Raw genomic sequence first — 20,979 nt, forward strand, 5'->3', positions numbered from 1 at the left:
CCGTACGTTCTGGCTGTTGTTTCGGCGTTAACAGTGTTACTCTAGTTTTTGTGATTAATTAGTGAGTTTAGTGATATATGTGTTATAGTGAGCACGGGAACAATCAGTAATTGAAGGAGTCCAGTTGTTTTAGACATGCCAAAGGTAAAGTCAATCGACAATGATTCAACATCACTAAATATCACAAGCCGACTGTGAATCCTCCACGGCTTTTGTAGCGATATGTTTTACGAACTTTTTGCGTCGTTTATGAGAAGTTAAGGGCACGTATAAGGGTAAACATTTTAGGGAAATTTGATCGATTCATAGGGCCTTGCACACTGGTGGGGGAATCGATTTCTCATCGATTTTACCATTGAAAATCCCACGTACTGAGAATCAAGTATGAAATGTCCTTGATTTAAGTATTTTTTTTTCTTCACGTGGATCCATTTCGTCGTATTAATAAATGAAAATGCGACCAGAGGTGACATCAAATATTTAGCAATAAAATAAATGAAGGACAATTAGTTAAAGTGGAAAATGAATTCAAAAAATGAATGGAAATTGCTGTATGTTTTGCATAAAAATGGATTATTCAAATGCGAAAGGGGCAATAAAAACGAATGTCTTCCTGCTGTGGTGAATCTCCCCGGGATGAAATGGAAATTGTTGCTGGATAAATTAGTGAGAAATGCTCGCATATTGCTGCATTTCAAGTTGGAGATAGTCACGAATAAGAATAAAAATAAAATGCTAACCCGGCGTGACGAGAGCTGAATAGGATTGTAACGCGACGATAATTACAACAATGAGCCTAATGATCTGCCGCAAATTACGGAATAGCGCCAGAATATAAAGATAACAATTTGCCGTGCCACAGCGTCACGTTCTATTATGTCTCATTTTTTTCGTAAGTCTTCATTAAATTTTCAAATTCCCAAGATTATGAAAAAACAATTACTCATCTCAGGGAATGCATGTTTCCTTGTCATGAGGCATCAAAAATATTTCGTAGTGGCGATGATTTTGAAATAATTTAGAAAGTACTCCAATGAATTGAGACATTTGGTGGTATTGAGTGATGAGATATTTTATTATTATTTTGTATTCGTTGTTGTTGTGATGCTGGGGCGATAAGAATTAATCCATCAATTACATCATCATAATATAAAATGGAATGATCGTGTTGGCACAATGGGTGGCTACCTGTCATTGATTTCTCTTGTTCAATATTCATTGTTAACTGAAAGGACAACCGTCTCGATGACAGATCAATAATACCCTGGAACTTTGCATCAACACACCCTTCGTAAATACATTTACCTATCAGTCATTGATTACTTTCCGTTGAAAGGAAAAATTAAATGAAAATTTTATCAGCAAACAGCAAAAAATATAAAATATATATATCTCTCACCGATGCAATCACAACTTTTTCCATGTTTATGTAATGAGAATAGTATTTGCGTATTTAATATTATCGTGGAGAGATAATCCCGCTGTATTGAATACCGATGAAACATGGAGTGGTCTACATGAATGGCAATTCATTTATTCAGCTATGAACTTATTGCTTTACACGTGTATGTCGTATTACGTGGAAGTTCCCTGACCCCGGTTTGTATCACGAGCAAAAACACTGCACTCTTACTCTCGACAGTGAAAGTCCAGTGGTAGAGGTGATGTGGATAAAGGAGAGAAAAAAAAAATACACGCAAGGCCTCCACGGCCATCAATAATATTTGTATTCAGACGAGGTGACTTTGTTGAACCCAAGATACTTTCGTTGATAGGGGTCAACCTCCAATACCAATCCTTTCACAATTTCGGCATTTTTCACTTTTCAATTTAGTTTTCATCCTCTGGTCCTTTCAATTCTCTCGTAGATATAATAAAATATATTTATTTCTGTCTCTGCGGTGGAATATTCAATTCATGGAAAATTATAGATAATATTTAGTCGAAATGGGAATTAATTGAAAAATAAAAGCTGTGATTGTAGATTTTTTTTTATTTTTCAACTAAATTGTCTTTTAACGACACTTTTCTTCGCACTCCCCTCTAGTTAGTTTATAACTATCTCCACAGGCTATGAGCTCGTTTTCCGATGATGAATCTCTTCCATCACTTGGACTCGAACCCTTAGAATATGCCTCCATTTCCAAAACAAAAACAAATTGGACAGAATTTTCAAAATATTGAATGTACTCAACTATTCTCGAAATTTAATTTGTCTCCTAGCGGTGTAGGATAGATTCGTTCATTATCATCAGCACGAATCATTTCTCGACCTGTCACCTCCTGATTTACCGGGTTTATCTCGGGATTATACGGGACCACCCGGAAGGAGTTCACCTCAGGGTCACGGGGGAGAGATTGATGTGTTTGTGGTTGCCGAAAAGCAACAGAATAAAAAAAAAGAAAATAACGATATTGGAGGTGGAAAAAGCTCAGAGTGCTTGGGGAAATTTGACTCGCACACTTTCTCCAGTCCTCACGCACGAACTACGAAATACCACTCCACAAACTTCATCTTCTTTGGCCTCGAGTCAGCAAAAGACACGGTCCAGAGAGTAGTTTTGACATTGATCATTGGAGTTATTGCTTAACCTACTCAGGGACAATCCCTTTTTCGCTTCGTCTTGTCAGCGTTGCAATACTAGTTGAAAATTCAGATCACGTATTTGCAAACGCAGTGTGGGGTACAACTCTTTGATTTCTCTCGGCCAGTAGCGAATGTTTCTCGGTGGGAAGAAGAATGGAAAACACGATAAAAGTCTCTTCACTGGAGATGTGATTTTTGGTTTTGCCAAACGACGTTTTCTCCAGCTCTTCTCTCCTAGTTGTCTCGCTTTTCTATTACATTTTATTTTCCTTATTCTTCCACGTGAATGAATTCGTACACGTGATAAATTCAGCTGAGCTTTGAATTGTATTTCTCCTCAAAAATTTAAAATATTTTCACTCACTTGTTCATTGCAAAAAGTCAAGTAAATATTAGAAGGAAAATTGGAAATTCAACAAAAATAGTCAGTATCACACTTATTTTCGAAGTTGGTAGGAAGAGCAATTGATTTCGATGCAATTGAATTGCCGATAAGTGATGCTATAATGGCGTCAAAGTGGCTGTCTCTACAACTTAATTGATATCAAGTACAGGAGCTATTATATCTGCGCCTTGTGCAATAAAGTAAGGCGATGAGGGAGGAAGGAGCCAATCAGATCCTGATTATCTGGCCTAATTAATTGTCACGGCAACGGGGTTGATCGGTTGAATTCAATGAAATTGTCTATCGTCGGCAATCTCAGTTATTCTCTAATATAAATCATCCACCCAAAATGGCAATACCATTAGTTTGCTCCAATTTTACAAAATTATTTGAAATTTTAAGTGACAGGGCTTTTTGTTGTATTCGGTGTCTCTAAAAAAAATTTATTCACGATCAACAATGCATTAATAAATTATTTCTTATCTGATTTCAGCAGTTAGTGGTTCCTGACTGAACGAGATTCAACAATATCGACCAACCAACGACGAGGATGGACTACTTCAATAAGGTATGTCAATGATCTTAATTGAGTGATTAAAAATTCGTTCTGGAAATTTGGAGACGCCAACATTTAGGTGCTAGTGTCGTGGTACTGAACAAACTACACAGTCGATGAGAAATTTCCGCGTTAGAAGCTCTTGTCCCTGATGTCATTTGATTTTGGGGTAAAATATCGAAAGTTTTTTTTCATCAGCTTTATCCAGGCAATTGTGGTCCATCTTCTTGGCATGCTTATCACGGTCGTGGTAATACCTGAGCGCCCTGGATGGAATAGTGCCTCAAGCCTGCTAACACGAATCTCCACTTCGCCTTGGTGCTTTTCCCTTCGCTTTCCTCTCATTCCCACTCGCTCACCTCCCTGTAATCCGTCGTCAGAGTGTACCAACGACGTGATCCGTGGGTATGCTTCCGCTCAGAGCCCAAAGCTCACAAGGCCCTAGCCACCCGCATATGCCCACCCTCGTCAACTGCAGAAAATATGGTGATCCGACAAAATTCGCTCTGATGGACTTGAGAGAGAAAAAAAAAATGTGGTCATAATTGATTCTCAGTTGAAGTCTCGCACTCACGGAAATTACACAATTTCCCAGTGTGTGGGACACCTGATTCACCCACTTCCTCTTGGAGCTTTTCATTTTAAAAGCCAGTACTTCTGTTTTTGATAGTTGAAAGATCCTCCCACGAGCAAGTGCACAATCGGCTATGATTCATGAAGGGGGGAGGGGGATGAGTCAAGTGTGTCCATGACACACGCTCATTTTTTCAAAGTCCTGAATGAGGAACTCGAAAAGAATTCCTCGGGAGAGGGGTTTTTCATCCCTTCGGGTGATACGATCGCTGCCAGCTGACACAAATCCGATTTCCATCGGCCTGTCCCTGTTCCACTGTCTACCACGTGCGCCGTGTCAAATAAATTAGACCACCCTTGACAAAGTTCACGAATTTTTCTCTCTTTCCGATTCCACGTGATATCCAAAGCATTCCCTGTAACATCTTCAGTCTCCGCGACGTCACTTCCTCTCTCTCTTTCTCTCTCTCGGTATCATGTAACATGGATATGAACCGTGAAATAAAAAGCGCGAAGGAATTTATTTCCTGGAAGAAAATCAGCCGGCCAACAGCTGGAATACTGTATCGCCCTCTTTCGTTGGTGACTTTTGTTAGTCTACCATCGGAGGCTGCGTAACGGTCGGTCTAGTGCGATAGGGAAAAGAGGGAAAAAGCTCAACGCTACGCTCGACGAAGGGCACCACTGGGTGAGTTGGGGGGATGAAAGGGGAGGGTTGGTTATGCCCCGCCCTCTTCAACGTGATCAGACCTGAGTTTGTCCTTATTGCGCATGTTACATCAAGACTATCAAACCATTGAGTCTATCTCACTCATGAAAATCTTTCCCTCCCCCCCCTCAACCTCCCGGCGGTTTGTGTCCCGTTGCCAACCCCCCAACCGTAGCGCTCGACCCCAAACCCTCATGCTCGGATCGATGATACAGCGACGAGACGGTCGCGTTGCGCATACACACACATATTCCCCGTTACGATATCGTCGGCGGGGGGATGATGGCGCCACTGTAGCTCACCACTACGTCGAAAATACACTGTACTATCGTCAGTCTGAACTCGGGTTCACTCAGTCCACAACCGTTTGCCACGAGACTTGAATCTACTCTCCTCAAAAATAATAATAATAAAAAAAAAACTAAAAAACTCTAATCCCTTAGATAAATAAATATTTTTCTTTAGTTACTTTTTTCATTCATTGAACATAGGGAGTTAATTGAGGAGGGTAAATAGAGTTACTCAACGACAACGGCTAGTTTACACGTTTAACCATAAAGAGAGAAAGAGAAACGGGTGGAGGGAAGAAGAGACTGCGGACGAGAGGGAAAGGCGTGAGGTGAAAGGCAGACGACCGGGCACGGGAGTATCAGGTGAGCTTTTATCGAATATTTCCTCCACTCTCTCATCATTATTGATGATATTCCATTATTATTTCCACTTGGATTTATCAATGCTAATGGAGATGGGGTGGGATAGAGGGGTAGGGTGGGAGAGAGAGGGAGGGGGCCGTGTGGGGAGAAATTCGTACATCACCAGTATGAAAATGTATAAATGTACTCGAGACTCCGCAGGCCCATCGATCTTCGGCGGAAATACGGCTACTCGGTTCGCTCGTAGTTCCGACGTATCGCAGCTTTTTTCAAACTCATTTCTGCATCACGAGGTTATCCGAGCATTATCAATTAATCGTCTGTATTTCAATGATAAGTCTTATTTTACGTCTGTTTACTTGTCTTTCGAGGCGCCATGCGATACACGCGGCATCCGGCGTTGCGTTGTCGACGTGACACCGTGAACTGTGGAGGGGATGCTGAAGGGGTTGTTTTCCGTGAGGGCATCGAGTATTCTGGTGGCAGGTTAGGTTGGTATACACTGGCGCTGGGTTTCCGCAGTACAGTTGGTAGAGGAGCTTTTTTTTTTTCGAAGTAAAAATCCGGATTTTTAACAATCTCAAACGTTCTTCAATTCAAGTGAAATACATCGGACAATCAGAATAGTCAGCCACAATGCTATCGTGATTTACACATTTTGATGATATTTACTGAGACAGCTTCGCGAATATGTAATCAGTTCCAACAGTTCTGGGGGTAGAATACTGAGAAAGGGGATGGAGATGAGAGAATGTTAGTTATTACTGTGTCTCCAGCCACTGTAGTGGAGTCGATTTTCACTGGCGGTGTGTCGGCTCTTGTCTTTTTAACTCCTCATACATAGACACATACAACTGTATGGAATAAATGTCACACGACACTCGTGCAATTAACCAGTCAACCTTCTGGTATGTGACACCCTCCGTTGATTCACCCCCTGTCTATTTCGAATTCACATTTCAAAGTATTGATAAATAATTCTCATCGTTTTTGTCGATATGGATTGAAGGGTAGGGGAATGATAAGTCTGACTTTTCAAGATACATCTATCGCTTGAAAATTTCATATCCACAGGCGAGAATTCCGATATTTCATCCAATGTTAGGAAACTATTCTCGTTTGTCAATCGAACTTTGTTCAAGAAACTGACAGACTTTTTCCGTAATTCCCGTAAACAACGTTAAAAAGGTGTCAAAAGAAATGGAAGATGAAAACTTGGGGGGAGGAGGGGAGGGAGAGAAATGTTGAGAGAAAGCTGGCGATAAAAGTACGCGATATGTATTAGGAAACTCATAAACTGAATTCGATCGATCAATCCTAATACCAAGTTGTCTTGGCATTGGTACAATTCACTGGCTGGCTGACTCTTATCTACTACTACTACTTGATTTCTACTCCCCACTACCATTTTACCCTCACCCCCCGTAGCGTCGACCTTGTTGAGGTAATTTTCACTGTCTCACAGTGTCTGTCGACCCACCAATTCCCGTCGTATAACCCTCGGCCATTCATCAAGAAAAGCCTGATAGCTTTTTGATCGAATTGACGGACGAGGAAAAGGGGGGGAGGGGGAGGATGGGTTGGTACCTGGTTAACTAACTTCCTAGCTCGTAGAAGATCGCGTATAGAACCTCATCCTAAGTGGCACGAACAGGAGAAAACAAGAAAGATAGATAGATATTGGTTGAAAGTTGAAGAGATGGCGCTCTCACGATGGACGGTGATAGTTTTGAAATTAAGAGCGACCTCCAGTTGTCGTCAGTCTAGTTTCCTTTACCCCACCTCACGTCATTCATCCCTCCACCACCTTATGCCGCAAAGTTTTCGAGACTGCTCGGGACATTGGACAGAGAATAAAAGAAAAATCGGCTGGGGGGGAGGGGGGGGGCGAGAGTGAACGAAAATGGAATAAAAAATACTGGAAAAATGTAAGAAGTCGAAGCTGAACAGAAAGTTTAGTTCGAGTAAGTTTGTCGCACTCGGGTGTAGAAAAGGGAAGAGATATGGGGGGAGGGTAGAGGCAAAGCCCGACGTTCATCCGACGTAATCCGACTGCACGGCCATCCTCGTAGATAGAGGCGCAAACAGAGTATATCCTCGGGATATGAATATATGTGTCTATATTTTCGGCGTCCATTTCCTCCCTTCTTTCATATAAAAAAAAAAACAAAATATCTTGCGCTGGGGGTGGAGGAGGGGGAGTGAGGTGTAATGGCACCATACAATCTATTTTTTTTCTCCCCCCTGATTATTCATTTTAAACGAGAGGTAGCGAACAGGCTGACCTTATCGCTGTATCTATTTCAGAATCACTCATTATTAGCTTTTGAAAAGGAATCTATTTGTGGATGTTTAATGTCCGTTGATTTGGCGGGTGGTGTTACGCGACGAGTTAATTTGATTGATTGCTTTATATGCAATATTCTCGGAACATGATAAACCACCTCCCTTTCTCCTGCGATCCGCTAATGGTTCATTCATCGCAAGCCAAAATTTCCAAAAAAATTTCTGTCCTCACAGTACATGTTTCTATCACTGATTCCCCATTCGTAATCCACGGAATCTAAAAATCCAACCGACGTTCTTTCCCCCTCCCCCCCCCCCCCGAAACTTGAACAATAAATCATCAGCAAAGTGTCCAGGGAATAGCAGAGTAGTTTCCATGATAAACACACATTTCCGCCCCCTCAATTTTCTTAAAAGAACAGAGGCCGTTATGTTTTATTTCATTCAATTCACTGAAGTGTAACGACCAAAATTCGTCTTACTTGTTTCTCCTGGCCTCTGCCTTTGTTCAATTTCCGGCTTCGTCGTTTCTTCGAATCGAAAGTTTTCTCGTTACCCACAGCGTTGGTCAGGTATTGAAGAGCCCTTGGCTTGTAGCTACCCTGAAAAATGAGAATAAAGAAACAAGAAGGAGAATGAAAACCACAGTCTACTCCGATTCACTGTGAATGTGTATGGGAATGTGAGAATAGGTGTGTGTGTTGGTATGTGGTTGGATGAGGGTGCAATGAGAGTTTGTCCACCACGTGAACATAACCTCACACTCTTTGCTCTACCACTTCCTTGTACGTTGTATTGTCTGAATTTCCCTGCACCTTCTCTTTACCTTTGGCCGAAGATACATTCACACAGGCCCCTGTATGCATATTAGGGTAGAGTCGTTGCATAATGTAGCTGAACTAGCGGCTTGGCCGTTGCCTTCTCTCTCAAGGTGTGAAGACAGCAGAGATAGCATATATTGAATGCATGTGTATGAGCTGAGGAGACGTTCGCTAGTAAACGTTCACTGGGTAATGTCTACCCCTTTACCCTCCAGTGGTTGTCACAGGACGACGTTGTATCAAAATATTGTACAGGATAAGCTCACTTCATCCCCTGCGACCGTAGAGTATGTTAACCCGGCTATCAGGGATCTGGGATCCGGGATTGAGTTGCCACGTGTTTTTTTTTTTTTTTTTTTTTGGTAGAAATTGAATGGGAAATGGCGACGTCAAATCGATGGGAAAATTTTTTACATGTCTCCTTGGAAGGCGGGCATTGGGTCAATTACCGCAGTAAATAGGAAGATATGAGGAGAGGGAATCTTCCCCTGAGACGAAAAGTCCACTGGCCTTATCACCGGCTAATAAAGCTTCTTCGTGATGGGAGAGGCAATGCCGGTGCTGCTATTCCCTTATTTTTTATTGGAGTGGGGGAAGAGCTCAATTATCTACTTCGTTGTTTTAATGACTAACATAACTGGTGGAAGGAAATTGAAATTTCATGGACATGCCAGTTGTAGTCTTTTGACTGGTGGATGGAAATCGATTTGGGTTGGATAAAAATACACGGGGGAAGGGGAAGGTTATGGATAAGAATTACCTGCGTTGAGGGAAGGGATTAGTTATTCTTAACGGAGGGATTTTGTTGAGGGGCGACTCTCTCGGAAAATTATGCTAGAAATTGTTTCCATTCCATTTGGAAATTGCTTCGATTGGAAATTGAATAGTATGTAATGTTCAATTCTCTCGTATTTATAAAATGTCTTGGAACCCTGAAGAACTCTCACGTGATTAAAATTCCCGCGAAATGTGGGAGAAATTTCCACCAAAAGATTTCAACAATGTGTCTACCATCGACTAATAGGAGAAGGGAAGATCCCTGGGAGAGCTACCCAAATGAAAATTTTCACAAAAGGTAATATCAAAGTTCTGCGCAAGAATATGTGATGAAAAGAAGAGATGATGCGTTGGGAGGTAAGACGCCCATGAAGTTCGTGTTGAAAAGCTAGTGAAGAAGCTCAGAAATGTCACTACGGGCTCATTCACCTTGTGTTCGTGCCGTTTGGCTCGTTGGATCAGACTGAGGCTGGCCACATCCCGGTACTGACTACTTTCCGGAGCCTTTAGACCGTGTCCCAATCCCCGGTACGGATGCGAAAACTTTTAATTAACCGAACGACAAGCTTCCGCTGAACTTCAAGATCGTTCAAGAGTTTGGAGACGTGAGGTATACGGGGATTGAAGATGTGGTGAAATAAAGATGGCCGCATTGGGAATTATATTGACATCGTAAAAGTCGTTTTTCCCACAGAGTGCCTTTTCATGCTTTCATCCAAGTGGATTCGCCTTTTTAACTGAATAAGGAAAGGAGAGGTTGGAGGAAATAAAAATACCGTGGATGATGCGACAACCTTCTCCAGATCGGTATTCGTATTATTTCCGCTCATACTTGAACAAATTTTTATTGTCATCTCATTCACATTCCACGTTTCCGGGATTTTTTTATTCGTCAGAATCGAGTTTCACAGATTCTCACATTTTTTAAGCGCAGACAGAAGAAAATCCTCCAGGTCACTCAAGCACTTAATTTATTAAGACTAGTCAGTTGCAATTGACGTTAAATTAACCCCAAATAATCGATTTAACAAAAATTTTCTCGGTTCAATTTCACTGACTGATGATGGAATAATTCATCTGAAATAGTTCTCGCTTTTAGAATTGAACTTTGTAAATTCATTCCCATTCGAACAAATAACATTTTTTGTTTTAATCCCTCGCAATGTAGGAAGTTTAGTTAATCTAGATTAAAGTTCGGGTTTATTTCATTTTACGGCCAGCCATTTGCATGCAATATTCTCAACTACTGGCGATTAAATAAGTAATTTACTACTTTGGGTTTTCGAGATATTGCTAATTATGCACAAATTAGAGATGCAAACCGCAAGTATCACTTGTCCAGAGACCCGGTGACCCAGTAACTTATTTCTCCCAGTCCCATTCGCGTAACTAAAAAATTATTTTGCGACCTCTGGTGAACCATAATCTCTTCATCTTCACGAAATGAGTTTGTCTCGTCTTGTTCTGGTGAATCACGTTATCTCTAGAATTTTGTTTGTCATAGCTGTAACCTATCTCATGCACACGGAGTTGTGTACACGAGTACAAAAAGCCTGACTTGTGGGGGAAGTTTTTTCCTCCTCACTTTATGTTTTTTTCTTTTTTTTTCACCAGTGCACTGGTGATGGAAATTATTTAGAACTCGGGAGTTTGTTCTCGTGCAGTTCACATTGTAAGGGAGGGGCGTGGGATGAAGGGGGAGGGGATTGGTAAAGTTGAAAATTTCTATTGGAATATTTTCCTAACCGTTGAGTCCCGGGCGAGGTGATGCGGTCGTTGAATAAAACGTTGAGGCAGGTCGAGGTTTAATTTTCCAGCCGCAAATCCACCGCTCGGATCGCTGTGCAGTTGTCTCTACCATTTTTTTTTTTATCTCTCCTCCTCCTATTCTGCGGCGATTTTTTCCCCTCCATTTTGAATTCAACTGATGGAAAAAAATCAAAGCACCGATTGACTAGTGTAGCGGAGAGAATCAAGTGGTGGCTGTGTGATTTAATTTCGGATATCGTGGCCTCTCCGATTAGTGTAGAATAAATCCGTTGATCTAGGTCGTGGCTACGTATACCAGTGGAATGAGCAAAGAGCGTTGAATTTACAGTTGGTGACTGCCCTCGGCCATTAATCGAGCTGTGGTTCACTATAAATTCCGGAATTTCCAGGGGCCAGAAACTTTGGGGTACAAGTCGGACGGGGGAATAGAATTACTATGTACTTTTGCGATCGTTACATTACGTTATTACCGATGGATTTTGGTATTGGTGAAACTGGAATATCCAGACGTTAGTTGAAAATTCAGTGTAATTGAAGACTCAATCAATGTTTGATTAAAAGTTCAAGGGAATTTGGGAATTTTCCATCGAGTTGGGATTTTCAGTGGACAGGATTATCTTTACTGCGTATCTCAGGTTTAATTTTATTGCAAATGTCATCGAATTCAAAATTTGTAGACAGCAGGACCAAAGGTCTTATGTGAATTTTACCTTATCCAGTCTCATTTATCGAATTTTCTGTCATTCAGATTTTTAATGAGTTTCAGTCAATTCTGTTACTTGCAATTTCACGAAAAGTGTCATTCATTTCGGCTTAATATTGTTGCCAACGTATTCAACATTTCCAAACCCCAATGCTCAAAGAGTGTTTCACTCAGTCGAATAATTTCCATGAAAATCCAATGAATGAACTAACCGAAATAATGCATCAACTCGATTAGACCATGGAATTTCATTGAAAACAGACAAACCCCTCTAGAAATCTGTTCATGTTTGACAGCTTTTGTGTAGTGAGTTTGTGTCTGTAGAAAATGTACCATCCCATACCGAGTAAGCATTTTACGTGAGTAATACAACTTCGTTATCCACGTCCGTCCGTCAGACTTTACCCCCTTGACGTGTCAAACATTTCCGTCGTCTTTTGTGAAAACAACTCTCTTTCTCATGGCCAACTGTTACGGGAATGACACACGATTCAAGTAAAAGGGACGAGCAGTCAACAAGAGAGGATAGTAAAGAGTGGCCACGTAGGAATGCCTGGCTTATCCATTTAATTAACACGACAATACACGAGAAACTTTTCCTCCACGACAAATAATGTTATCTCACTGTTTGTCTCGTCTCCATAGACTTGATTTTTTTCATCATCATCATCACCACTGGAAATTCTACTCACCACGAAAATATAAGGGCAGTCAACGTAAATCCATCGACAAAAAAAAGAGTCTATTTTCATTTACAATGTGTTTTTACCTATTCGCATTGCTGAATCACAGAATGTATGCCTTAACGCTCCTCGGCATTCTCCTGGCATAAGCCAACGTCCATATTACTGTTTACCTTGGACTCTATTGCTCACTTCGCCTTTCTTTTACATACAGCTATGTACACAGGGTCATGTACCGTTGGTCCTCTTCACCAGCTTTGCACTATTCACAGGTGGGGATGAGGGGAAGTTATTCTCCTCTCTTGTCCAGAAGAATAAAATCCCACGTTAATCCACTGTCTCGACGTGCCTCACGGGAAATATACCGTTGGTCTTCCATCGCTACTTCTTCACCATCTTTCTCAGCCCTGATGCTCCCTCCATATTTTCATCCCTTCCACGCTAGCCCCATTCCCATGGAATATCTCATCTCAAACTATTGAGTTTGAAACAAATTCAATTCACCAATAAATTGGCAGTGTGATTTTGATAGTTGAGAGACGAGAATTCCCATCATGGGATGAGTGGAAGAGGGACATCTCTTCAGATGGTTGACATTCAGGGGGATAGATATATTTACTGAGAAAGCTTGGGTTGGAAGTACATTCTCAAGTTTTCCTCACCACTTCAGTGTTATATAGAATCGAACATCAATGGTAAATATAGGTAAATGGTACATCGGCTTTTGGCTATTAAAATTCGCTCTAGTAACCTTCACAGTTGGGCCAATACAAATGTCCATGAGAATCAACTGACCTGTTTTCATATGTCGATATTTTTGATTGAATGGAAGTTTGATATTTGATGGTACCATGATAAGTGAATTTATCAGTGTAAAATTGAGGCTTCTCAGCATGTTGTAATCATTCAAAGTCCTCGTGTTTACTTAACCGATTTACAATCACGTTCAATTGGCAAACTCGCCTCTGGGATCTCTAGTTTTCTTGTTCCCTGTTACCCCTGTTCGGTGCATAAAGTACACGAGAGACTGAGGTGCTCAGGTGAGTTACTCCAACGCCTCAGGGGTGGTGTAGGCAAAAGATGAAGTGAGAGAGAGAGAGAGAGGGAGAGAGAGAGATACAGTAACTTCTAGCAATTACCATGATACCTCGTGGCTTGGACGCTAATTCGATCACAACTAGAGTCCAAGTTGTAGGGTTCTCGAGACAGAAACTAGTGTTGGACGTCACTTTATTAAGCTGACGAAGGGAGAGGGCCATTGAGAGGCTACTATGGTAGGTATCACAGTGCACTATTGGAAATTTTCCATTGATTGGCACTTTTGATTTTACCTGGTGAAATATTTCGAAGAAAATCGGGACCTCAAGGTCATTTACTGATTACTAAAGGGGCTAAGAAAATTCAAGTGCCGGAAATCGTAATTTTTCATGAAAAATTCGGTTGGAAATGACGGAACGCTCCCAAAAAATTCTGTAAAATTTTTCTTAGTCACATTTTATTTTGGAAAAGATATGTAATTTTTATTGAATATTTTTGTCGGTGTATTCAGCTCAGGGCATACGAAAATGACTTTTTCCCTGTCCCCTCATTCTTATCGCTCCTTTTCTTCTCTTAGCGGGTTGAAGGACAAGTGCAGGGAAAAGTTTTCTCGTAAGAGTATCACCAACCGGGTTCTTAACCGTCGTCCTGACGGATTTCATCCTTATCTTAACGGCTCGTGGATTTAATACAAAAGCCACCCTCTTCCCCCTCTGAATCCCTTCCTCTTCACTCGTGCGTCCACGAAAATTTTCCTCTGATCCACACACACACACACACAAATGTGGAAAGGGACCAGTTCCCTACAATCCCTCTGAGTGACGTATGTCAGGGATTATAGTAACATATACAACTGAGAATTCGTGCATTCAACGAGCATATAAATGAGGGTCTGAAGTCTCGTTTTTTTTTTCTCTCAACGTTTCTCCTGCTATATCGCACCAAGAGTGATAGGAAAATGTCGGGGTACACGCGAGTTAACAGGAGTCTCGTCAATCTCAAGGGGACACAACTTTCGAGTTTCAAATTCCTTGTTCATTTGTTGTTTAACAGTTTTGATAATTTTCTTTATCACGACGAACTAGATGTGCGTGAATATATTTTGTAAGAACACTGAAACTTTGCGGTGTGGTGGTCCATGAATGCATTTTTTAATAAAGTACGGAAATGTCTTTCAAAGTTTTTATGAACTTGAGTTTAGTTTTGCTGTGTCGGTGTGCATGACTTGTTTACCATTCCTCCATTAAAATAAACCGCTGACAGCCATGTTTTTCTCTTCTATTGAATTTTTTTATATAAATTCTCTATCTCTTATATAATTCTCTACAAATTCTGCTAATTAGATTTTTTATTCTTTAATTTATTGGAAGGTCAGCACAGCTGCATTATAAATATTTATATTCCATTGAAAATTCAAGTAAATGAGGAACTTCTCTTCCTGTTTGTGTAACAACTCGCAATTTTCGGGTTTTTCCAATTAAATGGAATTTTCTATCGCTTCTGAAAATTGCTACTAAAATATCCATGAACTGTTCACGTTTTATAGGTCTGATGATTTCACATATCATGCAAAACGCGATGGAATATAGTCGAATAGACTGGTAGAATCGCATGTTGTGATGCTTTGTATGAATACATTTTGGAATAAAATGCAGAAATGTATTTCCAACTTTTTATGAACTTGAGTTTAGTTTCATTGAGTCGATGTACTTCACTTTGTTTTCCATTCTTCCATTAAAACAAATCTTCAACAGGCATGTTTACAATTTTCCGAGGGAATACGAATAGTATCAATTGAACAATTCCTTTCCACTCGGTTATTTCAAAAAACGCCCAAGGGTTTGTATCTCCCGACAGCACTTTTCTATTCCGATTCCTCAGTTGAATATGAAATGAAACCAAGGCCATGGACTGGTAAAAGTGGAACATCAATCGCTGGAATACAGTTCACTGGTGACTGAAAAGAATTGTTATTTGAAATAGTTGATTTGGAAAAAAAAATTTTTTGTTTGATATAATAGTGTAGCCCTGAGGGCTCGAATATTGTCGATATTGGCGGTAAAACCCTCCGAAAATTCTGATGCTCACTGGTCGTTTAATTAAATTTCCCCCAATAATGATGGATATCTAATTAACCCTGGATGGTGAACAAAAGGCTAACTGTCCCTGTCGGGCTTCTGCACGTGTAGAGCTGGATATTTTACGATATACCTGCGGTTGTGAGAATCCGATGCTCCAGAACCTCTGTGAAAGCGAACAAATTTCCCGTGTGAACTCCAATCGAGTTAATTTATCGCATTACCTCTTTTTTTTTCAGCATTATTTTCAATTCAATAGACATTGCAAATTTGGTAGTAAATTATCGTTATTTTTGGCATGAAATTTTCGGCACAGTTAATGGAAATTTTTATCGAATGATCGCGTATATTACATATTCAAAATGGAGCAGCTCTGACAAGTGGGAGGATTTTATTGAATGGGATGAGGATTTCAATTTTGAAAATTTGGGGATTTTAGCACGACTGGCTATAAAATATCTAAAAAATCAGGAAAATTCAAGTTAACATGTTCTTGAACTGTAGATTAATTGAAAGCTTAATCATATGGCTGAGAATTTCAAAAATCCTCCCTTCCAAATCGAATTCCAATAGAATTTTTCGTCCAAACTACCCATGAAATTTCAATTTTCCTCCGACAGTCTGGGTCCACTCACCAATTCCCAGCATCCAGAATGAATATTACAGAATTTCCGATTCCCGTGCAGCTGGTTCCGGTATTTTTATTCAACTACCCCCAGAGTTGATAGAAAAATCGGATTACCGAATTTTTCGATTTCTTGGAAATTCCGGGAATAGCCCAGGCCGAGGGTATAAATATCCAAAAAAAAAATGGTATTAGTGGAATAGCTGTTTGCGTTGTGGTCGTATTTCGATGTAAAAATTGCGTGGAATAATGATGCAGTGACAGGCTCATGTTCACTAGAAATGTCGAGTGACCATCGGAAATGTCAAGAGTGCCGTAAGTGTTAATCGACAGGCAGCCCTTCATCGATCATCACCCGCCCTGAGGACGTACCGGTGCTTCAACAAATGAGATAATTATACTTCCACTCCATCCCCTTTTTTCCCCCATCACCTATTTCGGGGATGTTTTACTAATGGGAGCGTCTTGGTGACTCACTTTCAAAATCAATGAATTCGTAGACTCGAAAGATCCACCAATCGTGAAGAAGATGTTCATGTATTTAAATTCTTACGAGGGCTCGTTAAGAATAATTTCGCTTGTGGGCCGAGTGTCTCCAGCAATCGATACGCCGTTCAATTTATATTCATTTCCTCACGTTCAATTTGCACATTCAATCGGCGCCTCTCTCCAGCCGATCGTGCATAATTCGAATAAATAATTTATTTTTCAATGCTCATACAGATTCTACACTGGCTCCTGGGACTTGCAATTTTATAAATTCACCTCCAAACTCAATTTGCATTATAATCAAGGGTTGTGGGTGATATCTTTTCCATATCAATGTACTCAACTCACAGACTGATTGCACAAGTAAATTTATCTTGTTACTTGATGCAAATAATACGATGCAGCAAATTTTCAATGTTGGCCAGACCTTTCTCTCAAATAATTCACCAGCATTAGATCTGGATTACATTTTCCCAAAACTATAAGCTTAATTTTTCCCTCATTTTATGTTTCAGGTAAGAACTAAAGAATTTATCTCCCAGTGGATCCGTATCCAGTCCATAACTTCATCAAACAGACAGACATTAAATTGCCCAACTTCCTGGAATATAGGTAGGATGCAGCTCTCATCGATTTTCGTAATCCACTTGTAGTTGCTACCTTTTCACTTGTGTTTCATGGAAAGGAGCTACTTAACCTTTACACTGTTCTTGGCTCGTACATTTTGCTGAAGGCAATGTAATTTGGATCTTAACAAGCCTGATGGCTTTCATCATTCCTTTACATCATATCATAGGGGCCATTTGAGAATTTCATTTAATCCAGAAGCATGCATGAATATAGAGTATCAGCAATCTTCTGATATCATCGGATATTAGGGATCTCACACTATGAGGCTGTACTTTAATCCATTTTCTGTTTACTAGAGTCAGGTTTATTTCATGGAAAATAAGAAAGGCTTGTCTAGGGTGGTTTACCCACCGGAAAAACCAGTTTTTCAAATTAAGACGTTTCTTTCCTCAGACAAAGTATTTTTTGTATCTCAAAGAGATCCATCAATATATATTCCAGTCTCAATCTTACGATGCCATTCCACGTAATTAAAATTTTCCTACTAATGATGGAATCGTAAAGAACACTTTCGATTATGTTGACAGAAGAGGGAATAGTTCAATCTTAACCGATTGCGGGAATCGTCAAAATGATTAAAATGTCACAGTCGAAAGCATCTGAACAAGCATATAGACAGAGACAAACATCTATACATTTATCTTAGAACGAGTGTTGAATTTACTTTCAATAGAAAAGGCCTTCTCCCCTCTCTCGGGCTTTAGGAAAGCCGCCATTATTTCACCCGTGCGGATTATCCAACGAGCCAGCTTTTTCGAATGGGCTTCCCGTCTTTATACAGCCTCCATATACGCTTTCTGTATGGCATACCGTTCCAATGAAACAAAAAAACATACTTGGAAAAAATATTACGATGGAAAAAAAAATGAATAAAATTGGTTTTGAGAGGGGAGGGGGGAGGGAAAAAATAGAACAGGAGGCAATTTGGAAAACGCACACGAACTCTAGGATAGAGTACTAGGTTTTTTTTTTTTTTCGGGGTGAAAACTCTTTGTTCGGGACAAAGCGCGACCTATTTTCAAGATCGAATATCCGATCCACCAGTTACCCACTATGAGGCAACTCGTTTTTCATATAAATAAAATACGCTTTTACATATCTATGTTTAAATTCAATTTACAATGATAACTACATTCAATTCTGGGCATATGTGAAGTGTTCCGGAATGATGCTATCATATCATGCGAAGCGAATCGATGAGTATCATTGAAGGAGGATATCTACTCTAGTTAATTAAAAGTAACTTCACCATTAAATAAATATTGGAAGAAATTTATTCGTCTGGATGCTTGCGAATATGGCACCCGGAACATCTCCAGCTGCCATCGACTGTTACATAGTCCAGTAATTGTCATCAGGCCAACTTCAATTACTTCTCCTTTTGCAACTTTTTTTTTTCGTTTCCCTATTGTCAATATTTTTTTTATTTCTTCATCTTCGCGCGAATTTTCCGAGTCATTCGTTATCGGGGACAGCTGTCAAAGCTTGACATGCCGTTGGTTGATCCATCGGAGTATTTTCAACACCACTGATCCAGCCTGTCAGTTTAATTATTATGTATGGAGATGGTACAACAGCTCCATTGATGAAAACTAAATATGATGGGTTGTGGATGTTGTGAAAGTACAGACGAATCGATCGATCTCTACTGGCGTTCGGACCGTTTTATTAGAGCTCTGGCTGGTGTATTTGAAGAAGAGCCATGTAAGTGAGAGGAGCAAAAGTTCAAGCAGCTGGAAGGGTCGAACAAACTGCCGAGGCGTTGCCAATTTCCTATGCTTTCCCTTTTTGTTTCATTTTCGTGTTTCCGAAGAATCGTTGAAGCTAGAGCTGAAATGGGAAACAAAAGACCTCGGGAACAAATATAACCCACAATTGTACATCAAACTGATTTATTCATCGGCTTTTATACGAATATAGACCCCTGAAATTGATCTTGCTGATATAAGATAGGATCGCCGCAACAAGAACCTTTCTAGTCTACGATTCATCGAAATGATAAATTCTATCGTATCACACAGAATGAAGCTACATCGACGGTGGCTTTAATATGGGACTGGATTGATTTTTTTGAGAGTCTGATAATTGTCAGAGGTTAAAATTAATTTTCTGGGATAAATGTGTTGCAATTAGAGTAAATTATTAGTGTATCAAGCTCCATTAATTTATTCCTTCACAATGCATAATCCTGAGCGAGAAAGTACTTAATAAAAGGTCCCCTGTCTAATTTGAACTCCAATTAAATCAGAATGATTTCGCTCAAGTTGCCTGAATTTTTTTAATTATGCTCGTTAGGTATAAAGAAACACTCAAATACAGCCCATAGTTACTCATTACGCTGATGTATTCATCGGGTTATATTTTTATTCGGACGATCGAGAGTGACCTCACTGACATGAGGATCGCCTAATGATAAACTCCGCAACATCACAGAGAATATATTTACTGATGAAATTTCGGGGTAGATTGATTTAAAAGGGTTTGACTCTGATCATGAGATGAGAATAACTTCCTGCCCCGGGTAAAAAACTACGTTATTGGTCTCGTAAAATCATCAGACAACCAACTTCCATGAACTTGTCTCTTTTCGATGCACAATGTTGAACTAGAAACTCCTCAATAAAATGTTCACTGTCGAGCTTGAATCTTTAATGGAATCAGAAAGGTTTTCCAGAAGTTGTTCAAAATTTTTTTAATCAAGCCCATTAGAGTTTAGAAAGCATTCAAGAGACGCTGAGAATGAAACTGAAGTGGTATTTTGGTACGAATTAACGAATAAAGTGAGAGACGTAGATATAGTTAAATCTTGACTTTGTACTTGTAACAAGTATTCGTCTCGTCGGTTTATCTCTACCTTCCACTTTCGCTAATGGGTCGAAAACTCGTTCTTTGAAAGCGCTCCGTGAATCAGCCCCCCAAAAACTTTCGTCTGGTTCCTTTAATTACCCAGGCGTAGAAACCTTTTCTACCATCATAGCCAAAGCAATTCAGATCTCGTTAATATAACCCCGTTCTTTTTCATTCTGAAATGTTTCCCTTTTGAGAGTGAAAAAAAAAAAAAAAACTCGTTAACATGGACCTGGTAATTCCCGTACCCCAGCGTTATAACATATTTGAGATAATTTCGTGCAATTTCCCAGCGTCCGACCATGTATTTTTTCTCGATACATGCATCAACTTTTACTGGTTCTTCCCCATGTGTGAATAGTTGATCGATAGTTCAGCCAGGATGAAAAAAAAAAAAAAGAATAAAAAACCGAGTAATTTCTCGCCAACACCAACGATGGTTATAGGAAAGCGTTTCGGAATAGCCCAAGTCGTGTTCCTGAAAAAGGATGAGTTGAACTAGCAGGCTTATCCATATGTATGCGTTAAACTCGCTGCATAATGGAGAGTCCTCCCTTTTCTCAACCTCGTTCTCGCTTTGAAAACTCATCTCTTTTTATCCATTCCATTACCTTTTTTTTCATTTCTTTTCTTCCCCCCCCCCCCCAACATTCCACTTCTTTCATTTCCTTTGAATAACGATAGAAATCGTACAGCCAGAGCCAAACCGGAAAACAGTTCACTTGACAACCCAATTGAAGAACTATTTTCATCTTCAACAATGACTTTT

General features: G+C 40.0%; 1 protein-coding gene across 5 annotated transcripts in view; it reads left to right on the top strand.

Annotated features, from left to right (window-relative positions):
• LOC135163998 (complexin) overlaps positions 1–20,979 on the top strand; it is a 149,187-nt gene that overhangs the window by 41,267 nt on the left and 86,941 nt on the right. Inside the window, exons 1-2 of one of the 5 annotated variants that reach the window (XM_064123938.1) lie at positions 2–144; positions 3,466–3,540. The gene's annotated coding sequence lies outside the window, so the exon portion shown is untranslated. Of the gene's footprint in view, position 1; positions 145–3,465; positions 3,541–5,142; positions 5,464–20,979 lie in introns of those variants that run through there. The other 4 variants (XM_064123939.1, XM_064123936.1, XM_064123935.1 and 1 more) reach the window with 4 other exon arrangements.

The sequence above is a fragment of the Diachasmimorpha longicaudata genome, chromosome 6 (genome assembly GCF_034640455.1).
Source record: "Diachasmimorpha longicaudata isolate KC_UGA_2023 chromosome 6, iyDiaLong2, whole genome shotgun sequence".
In the NCBI taxonomy this organism is placed as follows: Eukaryota; Metazoa; Arthropoda; class Insecta; order Hymenoptera; family Braconidae; genus Diachasmimorpha; species Diachasmimorpha longicaudata.